Below are 13636 nucleotides of genomic sequence, written 5' to 3'. Positions count from 1 at the left end.
TGATCCATAGGGTGGAGCCAAAACAAAGTTGGGAGTTACCCAGTTAGCGGTGATATGCAGTCCATTAAAAGCATTTCATTGCCACCAGCTATGCGCTAATTCTATAATGGCATCCGGGGACCCAGATTCTCTGTTAGAATCAGTGGCATAGGTGTCCTCCAGCTGCATTGCTACCACTAGGGGGTGGAATATTTTCAGTCGCTAAGGACAGGTATGTTCCCTGGAGTCCTGCAGAACTTGCCTGTCCCTCACAATTGAAAAATGTGACAGTAAAACAGCACCCTCTATTGGTGAGACTGTGGGTGGAGGACTCCTGCTCAGCTTAGAGGGAACAGTGACTGGCACCCCCCTCGTTGTCTTCTCTGCCCCCCCTTGCCACGCACACTCCCGTTCCCTTCCCCTGTACCTGTGTAGCTGCCCGGCGCGAGCAGCATCTCTAACTTGCTGCCCACGCCAGTGTTGGCTCTCCCTCTGATGTCACTTCCTAGTTACGGGACTCCGAAGTAAAGTCAGAGGGGAGCGCTGAGGCCGGCCTGAGCAGCAGGTTAAAGCTGCTGCTCGTGGCGGGGAATTGAAGGCGTGCGTACAGCGAGGCAGGAGCGTGGAGGTAGAGAAGAGGAGAGGTGCTGGTTCCCCCACCAAGATGACGCCCGGGGCGGTACGCCACCCCCCGCCTTCCCCCTTACTTCACCGGTTAGAATGCTAACATAACTGTTAGTATTAGGCAAGCACACTTGTGTGATGTCAATAGCAGGTGTAAATATGGTCGCCTAAACGCAATATTCTGTTACTGGCGCATGTGAGAGCCTTATCAAGTTTATTAAAATTTGTTGAAACACTAATCATCAATTCTAAGCGTTTAACAATTAAAAAATTAAAATGGGGAACAATTAACATACTTGTTAATGACAAAACGTAACTTACATGAAAACAAAAGGAAAGTAGGGGGGAAAATAATTTTAAAAAGAAAAGAGTTCAATTAAGGTTAAAAACAAGAGGGCAATGAGAGGAATCATATCAATATTGAATGTGATTAATACAGAAATCATCTAGGGTGGACCCAGAGATCGTTTATGCATCTTTAAAGAGGAACCTTTTAAGGTTTCCCTTAAATTTATCTAAGTTTTTCTCAGACCTTAAATGTGAAGGTAAAGAGTTCCAAATTGCAGGGGCTATCGTTGCGAATGAAGAGGTCCTACGAGCACTAATGATTTTTAAAGGTGGGACGTGAAGAAGGTGCTGAGATGCTGATCTTAAGGTTCTCAAAGGATCATGAGGGATGAGGAGCGTATGAATGAAGGCAGGTTCTTTGGTGTTCATGGTTTTAATGGAAATGAAAGCAATTTTATAAGTAATTCGATGAGGGATTGGTAAACAGTGTGCACTCTTTAGCAAGGGGGTAACGTGATCAAATTTCTTCTTCTTATAAATTTTTTCTTATAATTTTTATGGCAGTGTTTTGCATTAATTGTAGACGTTGGATGTCTTTTTCACAAACACCTTTATATATCGAATTGCAATAATCGAGCTTGGAAATAATAAGGGAGTGAATTAGAATGTTGAGAGATGAGGGTCAAGAATGTTTGCAAAGGATCCGATCATCCTGAGCTTGAAAAAACAGTTCTTAACAACTGCACTAATCTGGAGGCGATAGGACAGTTTACTGTCGATCATAACACCAAGGATTTTAACTGAACTGACGGAGTTTATCAGTGTGCCATTGATAGTGATAGGAGATGATAAGTGAATATTTTGTTTCCATGGAAAGAGAAGACAGTTGGTTTTGGAGGCACTTAACGAGGGCATATTATCTGTTCTTTGCCTGTATTCATAAGAACATAAGATTTGCCGCTGCTGGGTCAGAGCAGTGGTCCATCGTGCCCAGCAAGTCCGCTCACGCGGCAGCCCTTAGGTCAAAGACCAGTGCCCTATTTGAGTCTAGCCTTACTTGCATAGGTTCTGTTCTAGTAGGAACTCGTCCAACCTTGTCTTGAATCCCTGAAGGGTGCTTTCCCCATCCACATGTATGCCCCCTTGCATTTATACACTAAGAAGCTGATTCTATAAATGGCACCTAAATCAGCCAGCACCTAAGAAACGGCACTGGTTGCATATCAATCACAGTTAGGTGCCATTTACAGAATCGCAGCTAGTGGCACCTATGTCAAAAAACAGGCGCCCTGAAATGTAGGCGAGGGTTTTGAAGGCCTACATTTCAGACGCCTAAGTTTTTGGAGAACTGTGCTTAGCGACACCGAAGTCACGCTCAGCCCGTAGAAACACCAACTTAGGTGTTAGGTTTCGCTAACTGCCATGTGATAGGTGCCTATCTTTTATAGCAGTGAATTGCAAACTGTGTGCCACGGCACACTGGAGAGGCGCCGTCTGACTGCCTACAGGACATGCCTCTTGTGGCGAGGGGCATGACCTGTAGGCAATCAGCCGGTGCCAGCACCTCTCCTCTCTGGCCGTCTTCCCTGCTGGCACCCCCCCCACTGGCGTCTCAGGGCCTGTCTGAAGGGCTTTTGCACATGCGTGGATGCCGATGTGATGATGTCACGCATGCGTGTGATGTCATCATGGTGGCATCCACTCACTTCATGGTGGCTACTAAGCTTAGTGTGCCGCGGCTCGAGAAAGTTTGTGGGACACTGTTTTAGAGAATTGGAAAGGCGCCTACCATCCAATTAATTTTTTTAAAGCAATTGTTGAACCTATTAAGGGTATTTTGCCAATTAAGTTAGGTGCCTAAGAGGCGCCCTTTAAGCTGTGGTAAAAAGTGGCCTTAGCCCATAGGACTGATCCATGTAAGTATGCGCTAAGGCCAGTTTTACCATGAGGGTAAAGTAACCGATTTTCCAGCGTTAACCACTGTGCACTAAGGCCCGGATTCTCTAAACAGCGCAGTTGTCGGCAGCCACCTTAAAATCGTTTAACGACATCGTTTAGAGAATCGTCAGAAATGTAGGCCACGGTTTTCAAGGTTTACATTTCCGGTGCCAACCTTTGACGTGAATCGCACCTCCGGAGGCAACTACCAGCACCTAACGTCACTTCCGGCCACCTACATTGGCATTAGACACCTGTTGACACTTCTGGAGGAGCAATTCAGTAACGTTTGTTTAGGTACTGGTAGGTGCCTTGAAATTTTATTTAAATGGCATTTCCCTCTTAACTTAGGGGCTGGTAGGTGCCTATTATAGAATTTCCTTTTAACCTCCTCTTTTACAAAGGTGCACTAAGCTTTTTAGCACGCGCTAAACACTAACGCGTTCATGTTATCCTATGGATGCGTTAGCGGTTAGCACATGCATCGATTTAGCGCATGCTAAATCCACGCTAAAACGCTTAGCGCGCCTTTGTAAAAGAGGGCCTCAGTTTTCCATGAGTGTGTGGCCATTAGCGCGTGAATTCTTACTGCCATCCATTATGTAGGCAGTAAGGGCCCATATACTAATTATGCGCTACTTGGTTAGCCCGTGACAATGTAGCTGCGGAACCAATAAGTGCAGAACATTGTGCTTATTGACCGCGTAACCAGAAGTTCAACGCGGTTTACAAAAAGTTATAAAAGTAAGCATGTTGCATGAAATAAGATGATTCGTTAAACAGTCAGATATTTAGAAAAAAGATAGGTCTTCAATTGTTTTCTAAAATGGCCATAGGAATGGGTAGTAAGCAACAATATTCGGAATTTGCGGTCATGAATTTCTGCCTGAGATGCCAAAGTATGATTCAGAAATTTCTTACTCCTGCAACCCTGGACAGATGGAAAATTAAACAAAGGATGAGTTATTCTACTATGTTTGTATGATGCTAAAGAAAATCTATTGACTAAGTAAGAAGGAGCTGTACCATAAACAGCCTTGTAACAGAAACAGCCTAGTTTAAACAATACCCGGGCCTCCGTTGGCAGCCAATGCAATTTGCGATAAAAGGGTGTAACATGATCCAATTTCTTCAGGCCATAAATCATTCTGACCGCTGTATTCTATATTATTGTAAGTCTTGCTAATTCTTTCTTGGTGACTGTCAGGTAGATAATATTACAATAATCGAGAAGACTCAGTAGTACCGATTGAACCAGTAATCTAAAAGTAGTAAATTCAAAATAAGATCTAATTGTTCGCAATTTCCATAATGTGAAGTGGCATTTACGCACTACAGCATCTATCTGAGCATGCATTGTAAGATGCTGGTCTAAAATAATTCCAAAGATTTTAATCGTTGGATGAATTATATACCGAGTTGAATTTATATTAATAGAAGGTTCAGAAGAAATATTATTAGTAGTCGCCACGAAAAACTTTGTTTTGCCAGAGTTTACTTTGAGTTTAAATTTTTGCATCTAAGAATCCATCTGTTTCATTCCGATTTCAACTTTAGTGGTAATCTGGGATAGGGCTGAAGTAAAAAGTATGACAATGTTCTACATCCAGGTTGCTCAAACGTAAGCCCAAGGATGAAAGATAAACATTGAATAGTGTGGTGAAAGTGGAGAACCCTGAGGAACACCACATGGGTTATTCCAGATTAGAGGTCTGCACGGGAACGGGGATCGCGGGGATCCCGCGGGTCCCGCGGGGATCCCGCGGGTTCCCCCCCTGGCCCACGGGACTCCCACGGGGACGCCCCCTGGCCCACGGGACTCCCACGGGGATGCCCCCCTGACCACGGGACTCCCACGGGGATGAAAACAGCCTACCTAAATTCTGGCGATGCAAGCATGCAGCTTACAAGTCTGGCGTCGCGTCGGGAAATAGCCATGTTGAGCAGTGAGCTCAGCACGTACACAGATGAAAGCCTTGCTTGCTGATTGGTCCGGCGGCCCCGCCCCACCGTGCCGCCGGACCAATCAGCAAGCAAGGCTTTCATCTGTGTACGTGCTGAGCTCACTGCTCAGCATGGCTATTTCCCGACGCGGGCATTAGGCTGTTTTTTGTCATTTCGGGTGGGGGATGGCAGCGGCAGCAGCAGCCTGAAAAAGAAATCATCCTGGCCGGGTTCGGTGTCATGCTCCGGAGCTTCTACAGCCTTCCTATCTCCCTCTCCCTTCTACCTGCGGCTCTCTTCGGCAACTCAGCAGCAACGATCGACACAAGCTTCTGGCGTCGGGGCCTACCCTCTGCGAGTCCCGCTTGTTTCAACTTCCTTTTTCCACAAAGGTGGGACTCGTAGAGGGAAGGCCTCGATGTCGGCAGCTTGTCTTGATCACCGCTGCTGACGAGTTGCTTAAGAGAGCCGCGGAGCAGGGGGGTGTTGCCAGGTGCAGGTAGAAGGGAGAGGGCCAGATGCAGGACTCGTGGGTGAGGGAGGAGAAGAGAGAGAGAAAGAGAGAGGGGAGGGAAACAAAAGGAAATATTTCATACTGGGCTGGGCCGGAGTGGAGAGAGGGTGGAAAGATTCTGGCTACAGGGTGCAGTAACAAAGGAAAAGGGGGGAAAGCTGAAAATGGAGATAGTGACACAAAGAAGAGAAAGAGTAAGCAGGACCTACTGAATAAGGATAGAGATACAGAGGGGACATGAAGAGGAGGTGAAATAGAGACATAGAAGTAATGCTGAAAAAGTGGGGGGGGGGGGAGATAAAGACATTGAAAGGGCAAATGGTGAATATGGGGTAAAGACAAGGACAGAGACAAATGAAGATTCTGAAAAAGTGGTGAGATAGGGATATAGGTGAGATGGACACAAAGAAGGGTGATGCTGGAAAATAGGTGGAATAGTAATTCTGACAAACACAGAAGGGAAATGCTGGATCAAGGAGAGATGGGGCTCAGGCTGGATGGAATGAGGAGAAATGCCTTGTTGGCCCGGAACTTCCTCTCCTACGTCAGAATTGACATCAGGGAGTGGAATGCTGGTCAGCGCGACGCTTCTGCAGGGAAAGCTTGGGACGGCGGTGGCTTGGGGGCTATTCCCCGATGGCGGTGGCAGCAAACCGAGTGGCTTGGGGGAGGGCACGGAGAAAGAAAGAAAGGGGGCAGACAGAGAGACAGAAAGAAGGGGGAACAGGGAGACAGAAAGAAAAAGTTGGGGGAGAGAATGAGGTCTGGAGGAGAGGAAACATACAGGAGGCTGAAAGAAAGGAAGAAAGATTGGATGCACAGTCAGAAGAAGAAAGTGCAACCAGAGACTCATGAAATCACCAAACAGCAAAGATAGGAAAAATGATTTTATTTTCAATTTAGTGATCAAAATGTGTCTGTTTTGAGAATTTATATCTGCTGCCTATATTTTGCACTATGGCTCCCTTTTACTAAACCGCAATATTGTTTTTTAGCGCAGGGAGCCTATGAGCATTGAGAGCAGCGCGAGGCATTCAGCGTAACTCCCTGTGCTAAAACCTACTATTGTGGTTTAGTAAAAAGGGAGGGGGTGTATTTATCTATTTTTGTATTTTGTTACCGAGGTGACATTGCATAGAGTCATCTGCCTTGGGAAATGTATATGGCAGATACAGTGGTGCCTCACACAACGAACTTAATCCGTTCCAGGAGCAAGTTTGTTATGTGAAACGTTCGTTGTTTGAAACGCGTTTTCCCATAAGAATACCTGTAAAACAAAATAATTCGTTCTGCAGCCCTGTTGTCCCATAAGAATACCTGTAAAACAAAATAATTCATTCTGCAGCCCTACATTTCCCTCCCTCCACCTCACCTCACATGCAGAGCCTGCCAGCCTTCTCCCTCACCCAGCCGCACGATCTCAAAAAGCTGTGCACGCGCAGCTGCTGGAGTTGATCAATGTTCTCCTCTCCTGCAACTTCCGGTTTCCGGTTGCGTCAGAGGAGAAGATTGAACAACAGAGCATGCGCGCATGTGCTGCTCTTTGAAAGTGTGTGGCTGGCCGAAAAAGAAAGCCGGAAAACTCGGCATCTGAGGTAAGGTGGAGGGAGCTGCTGTTCCCGGCTCACATTAGAAAGCGGCGAGAGTAGTTCCGCCCCCCCCCCCGGGCCCCTCGGGCGACTTCGTTGTGTGAAACGAAGTTCGTTATAGGGAGCAAGACAAAAAGTTCGTTATGCGCAGCGTTCGCTGTGCGAGGCGTCCGTTATGCGAGGCACCACTGTATCTTTGTTTTGTGTTCAAAAGAAAAGGAAATGCATTTCTGGTTTTATTTCTACAGTGTTGAAGTACTTGTTGGCCCTTGCTGTGACTGGTGGGGATCCCCAAGCACCGCCAGCAGAGGACCTCCTCTAGAGATGGTCAGAACTCCCCTCCACCAAGCGCAGCAGTCGCTGGCAGCATCCATGAGCCACTGAGGTGCCAGCATCTGTGACTCAGGGACGCTACTGCTGCCTGCCAAGCTTGGCAAAAGGGACCCCAGGCCAACTGCAAAGGAAGTCCTCAGCTGACAGTTTGTGGGTTCTCATCAGCTGAGTATTTATATTTTATATTTACATTAGAGGTTCTGGTAGAAACCCATTTACAAAGTATGTATTCTTCCCAATTAATATTTCCAAATTAATAGTCTCTTTGCTTATTTGTAAATGGGTCTCTACCAGAGCCTTTAATTCAGTAGCATAATTAAATAAAATAACTATTTCTGAAGTTTATAGGGAAGGATGGTGACGGAGGGGATTCCTCGCGGGGACGGGTGGGGACGGAGGGGATTCCTCGCGGGGACGGGTGGGGACGGAGGGGATTCCTCGCGGGGACGGGTGGGGACGGAGGGATTCCTCACGGGGACGGGTGGGGACGGAGGGATTCCTCACGGGGACGGGTGGGGACGGAGGGATTCCTCACGGGGACGGGTGGAGATGGGTGGGATTTTGGCGGGGACGGGTGGGGACGGGTGGGATTTCTGTCCCCGCGCAACTCTCTATTCCAGATTGAAGAGAGGTGGGTCCTAAACCTAACTTGGTACAATCTGGACTCCAGAAAACCTTTGAACCAGGAGTAAACATTTCCTTGAAGGCCCAGAGCATCCAAACAAATTAATAAAGTAGAATGATCTACTAGATCAAAGGCACTACTAAAATCGAATTGAAGCACTAGTGCGCTTTTACCTTTACTTCGAAGGCTTATTAAATAATCCAATAATGCAGCTATCACCGTTTCGGTGCTGAAGTAGGACCTAAATCCTGATTGTGAATCATGGAGTAGAGTGTGTTGCTCAAGATGTTTGGTCAACTGGATATGAACCAGACCTTCACACCTACTCTCTACCCCTCCCCGCCCACCCTCGGCACAAAAAAATAAATTTTACTTCTTTTAGCACGCGTAAGCCTTTTTGCTGCAGTATACCTGCATTAGTGCTTACCGCAGCTTAGAACAAGGGCCCCTATGAGAATTGTGCACACTAATTATCAAACACCGATTACTGTCCAACCAGCACTTACGCACGTACCTGCACTTCCTTAGTGCTAATGTTCTATAATTTAATTTAGTTGTGATAAAAAGTGGCCAGCCCTATCCACAGCATGGGTCTTTCCTGCACACTGAGGCCACTTCTAGTGCGGCAGTAAAATGGCAGATTTTTCATAATTCCCATCAAAGGCCACATGCTAATTTTCCCCTTAGTGCGGGGCCATTAACGTGCAAGCACTTACCAACACTTATTTCATAGATGGAAAGGGCTCGCATGCTATGTGCTAATCAGTTAGCACATGGTGATATAACTGCGCTGATTAATGCAGAGCATGCCTACTCTCCTTCCCCAGACACACCCCAGCACTAAAAACTAAAATCTTTTTTTTTTTTTTTAGCACATGGGAAGCATGTACCAATCCCAAAACTACCACGGGATGCCTGAGCGTGCTCTGTGATAGTGGTTTTTAACCTGGTGCAATGGTTAAAGCTACGGCTTCAGCACCCTGAAATTGTTGGTTCAAACCCATGCTGTTCCTTATGACCCTGGGCATGTCACTTAATCCCCCATTTCCCCAGGTACATTAGATAGATTGTGAACCCACCGGGAAAGACAGGGAAAAATGCTTGCGTACCTGAATAAATTCATGTGAACTGTTCTGAGCTCGCCTGGGAGAACGGTATAGAAAACTGAATGAATAAATAGTGTGAAAAGTTTCTGTCTCTTGTAACCAGAGCAGGTATTGTAATGTCTTAATGTCGCATTCCACCAATGCTTGAGAGCAAACTTCATCAGTGATGTCACAATGGCTTGATTGTCCTAGACTTGGCTCACTTTTACTACATTATGATTTCTAGAGTGGCGCAGTGGTTAAAGCTGCAGCCTCAGCACCCTGAGGTTGTGGGTTCAAATCCACACTGCTCCTTGTGACCCTGGGCAAGCCACTTGTTTCCCCCATTGCCCCAGGTACATTAGATAGATTGTGAGTTCACCAAGATAGACAGGGAAAAATGCTTGAGTACCTGAATAAATTCATGTAAACCCTTCTGAGCTCCCCTGGGAGAATGGTATAGAAAACTGAATAAATACATAGTGTGGAAAGCTTCAGCCTCTGATAACCAGAGCTGGTATTGTGACATCATAATGCCTCATTCCACCAGTGCCTAAGAGCCAACCTCATCAGTGATGTCACAAAGGCTTGATTGTTCTACACTTGGCTCACTTTCACTACGTTTTGATTTCTAGAGTGGCACAGTGGTTAAAGCTGCAGCCTCAGCACCCTGAGGTTGTGGGTTCAAATCCACCCTGCTCCTTGTGACCCTGGGCAAGCCACTTGTTTCCCCCATTGTACGTTAGATAGATTGTGAGCCCACCGGGAAAGACAGGGAAAAATGCTTGAGTACCTGAATAAATTCATGTGAACTGTTCTGAGCTCTCCAGGGAGAACGGTATGGAAAATTGAATAAATAAATAAATAATAAAAGGACTGCTTCCTGTACATCAGAATTCACATTTAGGCATTAAAGTCATAGAAAAAGGAGGTATCTGGGTAACTCTCCAGATAAAGTTAAGTTGGCAAATAGGCTGTTCTAGCTTTATCCAGGTGCTGGTTTGAATATCACTGATACCCAGACCAGCGTGCACTGAATACCCTGGTCTAAAAAAAAAACCAAACCTATGGCAGCCAGCGTTTAAAAACTCCTGGGCACCACAGGCCAAATAATACCCCCAACAATTGTAACAGGTGTACATACAAACTGAAGTCTATTTTTTTTTTTTAATATCAATTGACTACAGTGGAACCCAAGCTAGCGAGTGCCATGTGACAAATGCACCGAAGCCTTTTAAGGGCCCCTTTTACAAAGGTGAGGTAGCGATGCTGCCACAGTAAATGCACCGAAGCCCATAGGAACTGAATGTGCTTTGGTGCATTTGCCTCACTGGCCTGCGCTAATTTGATAAGATGCCCTAAATATGTTCTGTAAGTTATAGTGCAGGGGTAGGGAACTCCGGTCCTCGAGAGCTGTATTCCAGTCGGGTTTTCAGGATTTCCCCGATGAATACGTGCAGTCCAAGTGTCCACGACCCTTTGGGTGAAAAAAAACAAAAACAAAAAACTTCCTTGCGTTTGAAGTGATCAGGCAGAGTACGGTACAGGGATTCAAACAGGGATTGGACGGATTCCTGAAGGATAAAGGGATCATGGGATACTGAGGGAGGAGCTGGGATGAAACACAAGTATAGAAAGCTAACCAGGTAATGAGTATAGAAACCCAACCAGGTCGTGCATGTGCAAGACCGGAGGGTTAGGACTTCGATAGGAAGACAGGACTTAAATGAGAAACCAAGGTGGCAAGGGAGCCCCTTCTGGTGATACAGACAGGTCGTGACCTGTTTGGGCCGCCGCGGGAGCGGACTGCTGGGCGGGATGGACCTGTGGTCTGACCCAGCGGAGGCACTGCTTATGTTCTTATGTTCTTATCTATGTGCATGCACTGCTTTCAATGTATATATATTGGGGAAATCCTGAAAACCCGACTGGAATACGGCTCTCGAGGACCGGAGTTCCCTACCCCTGGTATAGTGTCACCTAAAATTATAATTTGCTCTGGGATTATAATTGATTGATTTTTTAGTGCTGTGGCTAATGCAATTTCTTATATTTTACCCCCATAGGTCAATGGCATCTGAAGAATTTGGAAGCTCTCATTTGGAAGACTTCTGACCAGGCACTTACAACAGGCTATCTAAGCTGGATGCAAGGATAATTTGACAGGCACATTTTTCAAGCAGGGATATGCTAGTTCTGAATCGCAGAGGATTACTCCCCAGATAATGCATCTTGCAGACAAGGCAGTGTTTAGTTGTAAAAGGTGTCAGATAACATATCAGAAAGGTCGTGATAAGGAGTGAGAATCCATAAATCTTGGAGTCAGTGCAAGTGATAAGTTTCTGCCACTCATCAGTTCAGGTAAGCTGAAATTAGTTCTTTAATTCTTTTTTTTTTTTTTCTTGTTCTCTGGAGGAGAATCACAATGATTGAAAATGAAATATGTGCTTTTTTTTTTTTTTTTTTTGCCAACCTATTATCAAACGGTTTCTAGGTCAGGTATAGTACAGTAAAGTCTCTGAATGCTTTCTGTATTGCCATGTCAAAGCAGATTAAACGTACTTTTAATTTAAGACTTCCCCCTTCGTTTCTTGATCTTGTCCACTCTCCTATGAGTTTTGTGGTTGGAACTTCTATTAACGTGAGCTAGTGAGACAGGATTTGGCAGCAGTTTTCACGGCTTTTGCCCTGTTAAGGGTTTGGATGTTACTGCCCCCCTTTTTTACAATGGTGCGCTATGCTTTTTTAATGTGCGCTAAATATTATTGCGCGCTAAACACGCACTAAACGCTAATGTGTGCATGCTATCCTAAGGATGCATTAGCGTTTAGCGCGTGTGTTGATTTAGCGCGTGCTGATTGCGCACTAAAACGCTTAGCGCACCTTTGTGAGAGAGGGCCTAGATTTCTATTCTTGCACTGGCTTAAGAGCATGATTGCAGTCTTTTATAAAACACTATCAAGCCTCTCAACCAATTTACATAATGCTATGTTATATGCATCCTTGCTGAATTTAGGGGTAAACCTCTCAGATTTTTTTCAAAACATCCCAATATTTATAATCTGAATTCTGGGATTGTTTAAAGCAGGGGTGCCCACACTTTTTGGGCTTGCGAGCTACTTTTAAAATGACCATATCAAAATGATCTACCAGAGAAACTGTTAATTATCATTTATATTCCGCAGATTTTCAATGAGGTCAAGGCAGCTGACTTTATGCAATGTCACCTCAGTAACAACTATACAAAAATAGACAAATATAACCCCCTCCCTTTTTACTAAACCGCGATAGCTGTTTTTAGCGCAGAGAGCTGCGCTGAATGTCCTGCGATGCTCTCGACGCTCATAGGCTCCCTGCGCTAAAAAACGTTATTGTAGTTTAGTAAAAGGGGGGCCATAGTGCAAAATATAGACAGAAGATATAAATTCTCAAAACGGACACATTTTGATCACTAAATTGAAAATAAAATCATTTTTCCTACTTTTGAGTCTCTGATTGCACTTTCTTCTTCTGACTGTGCATCCAATCTTTCTTCCCTTCTTTCAGTCTGTATGCTTCCTCTCCTCCAGACCTCATTCCCTCCCCCAACTTTTTCTTCCTCTCTCCCTGCCCTTTCTTTCTCCCTGTCTCTCTTTCTTTTTTTCTCTCTTCATGCCCCCTTCCTTTTTTTCTGTTTCCCTTCTTTCCTTCTGTCTCCCTGCCTGCCCCCTTTCTTTCTTTCTCCCTGCTCTCCACCAAGCCACTGCTTCCACCATAGGGTAACAGGCTCCAAAGCCACCGCTGCCCCAAGCTCTTCCTGCTTCCCTACGTTGGGCCGATAAGCATTCCTCTCCCCGACTTCAATTCTGCCGTCGGAGAGGAAGTTGCAGCTCAGCTAGGCAGCGATTGGCTGGCCCGAACTTCCTCTCCGACGGCAGAATTGACATCGGGGAGAGGAAGGCTGATCGGCCCGGTAGATTGCCAAGGCAAAGTGAGTCTATCACGGAGCCCGGGATGGGCTCCGCGATCGACTCACTTTGCCTTGGCGATCTAACGGTCGATTGCGATCAACCTATTGGGCACCCCTGGTTTAAAGCACTCAATCCTTATCAGCCTGAAGAAAGAAAGAGTCCAATCACACAGCCCTCCAAAGAGTCCCAAAATTTCATAAAGTGTATCGAAGATCAAGCAAAGGATCAAAGAAACTTAACTCTTGATACGCTGTGAATCTGATGACTGCCCGAAAGAGCACCCTGTTTCTACTGTTCCTAAGGGAGAGAAACGGCTTCACAACTTCCAAAGGGAAAAAACTCCATGGTGTCGACTCTCACGAAAAAACCGCTGTTAACTAGCGTGAACAACGTAACTGCAATGACCACCTGTCTACTGTATGCTTGCTCTAGCAGGGCTGCAGTCCCTGCTGTAAAGGGAGTGAATGGTATTAAAGCAGATGGAGCTGGGTGCTGTTTTTTATTGCACGGGTAGAGAGGGACTGCAGCCCTGATAGAAGCACCGAGTGAGGTCAGTTTACCAAATAAGAGAATGTTTTCCTTATCTGATAATCTGGGTAAAGATTGCTATGATCTCAAATCCTGATTATTTGATTCAGTTCTTTTTTTTAATAAACAGAGCCACAAGTGGAAATGTTCTTTATCTTGGAAACTTTTTGTTGTTGCAGGAGGGAAAAGGGAACAAATTGCAGCATTCAGTTTCTTCTTTATTTTGTATATAGGTGACA

The 13636-nt window shown here is 45.6% G+C and overlaps 1 protein-coding gene across 7 annotated transcripts in view; it reads left to right on the top strand.

The window, feature by feature from the left end:
* The window catches only part of THSD7B (thrombospondin type 1 domain containing 7B), a 924116-nt gene that overhangs the window by 101519 nt on the left and 808961 nt on the right, over window positions 1-13636 (top strand). For all 7 annotated transcript variants that reach the window (XM_033944565.1, XM_033944564.1, XM_033944562.1 and 4 more), the window contains exon 2: window positions 10986-11280. The gene's annotated coding sequence lies outside the window, so the exon portion shown is untranslated. The remainder of the gene's footprint in view (window positions 1-10985; window positions 11281-13636) is intronic.

The sequence above is a fragment of the Geotrypetes seraphini genome, chromosome 5 (assembly GCF_902459505.1).
Source record: "Geotrypetes seraphini chromosome 5, aGeoSer1.1, whole genome shotgun sequence".
NCBI classification, from domain to species: Eukaryota; Metazoa; Chordata; class Amphibia; order Gymnophiona; family Dermophiidae; genus Geotrypetes; species Geotrypetes seraphini.
Note: the sequence above shows the minus strand (reverse complement) of the source record. Positions and strands in the feature narration are given on the sequence as shown.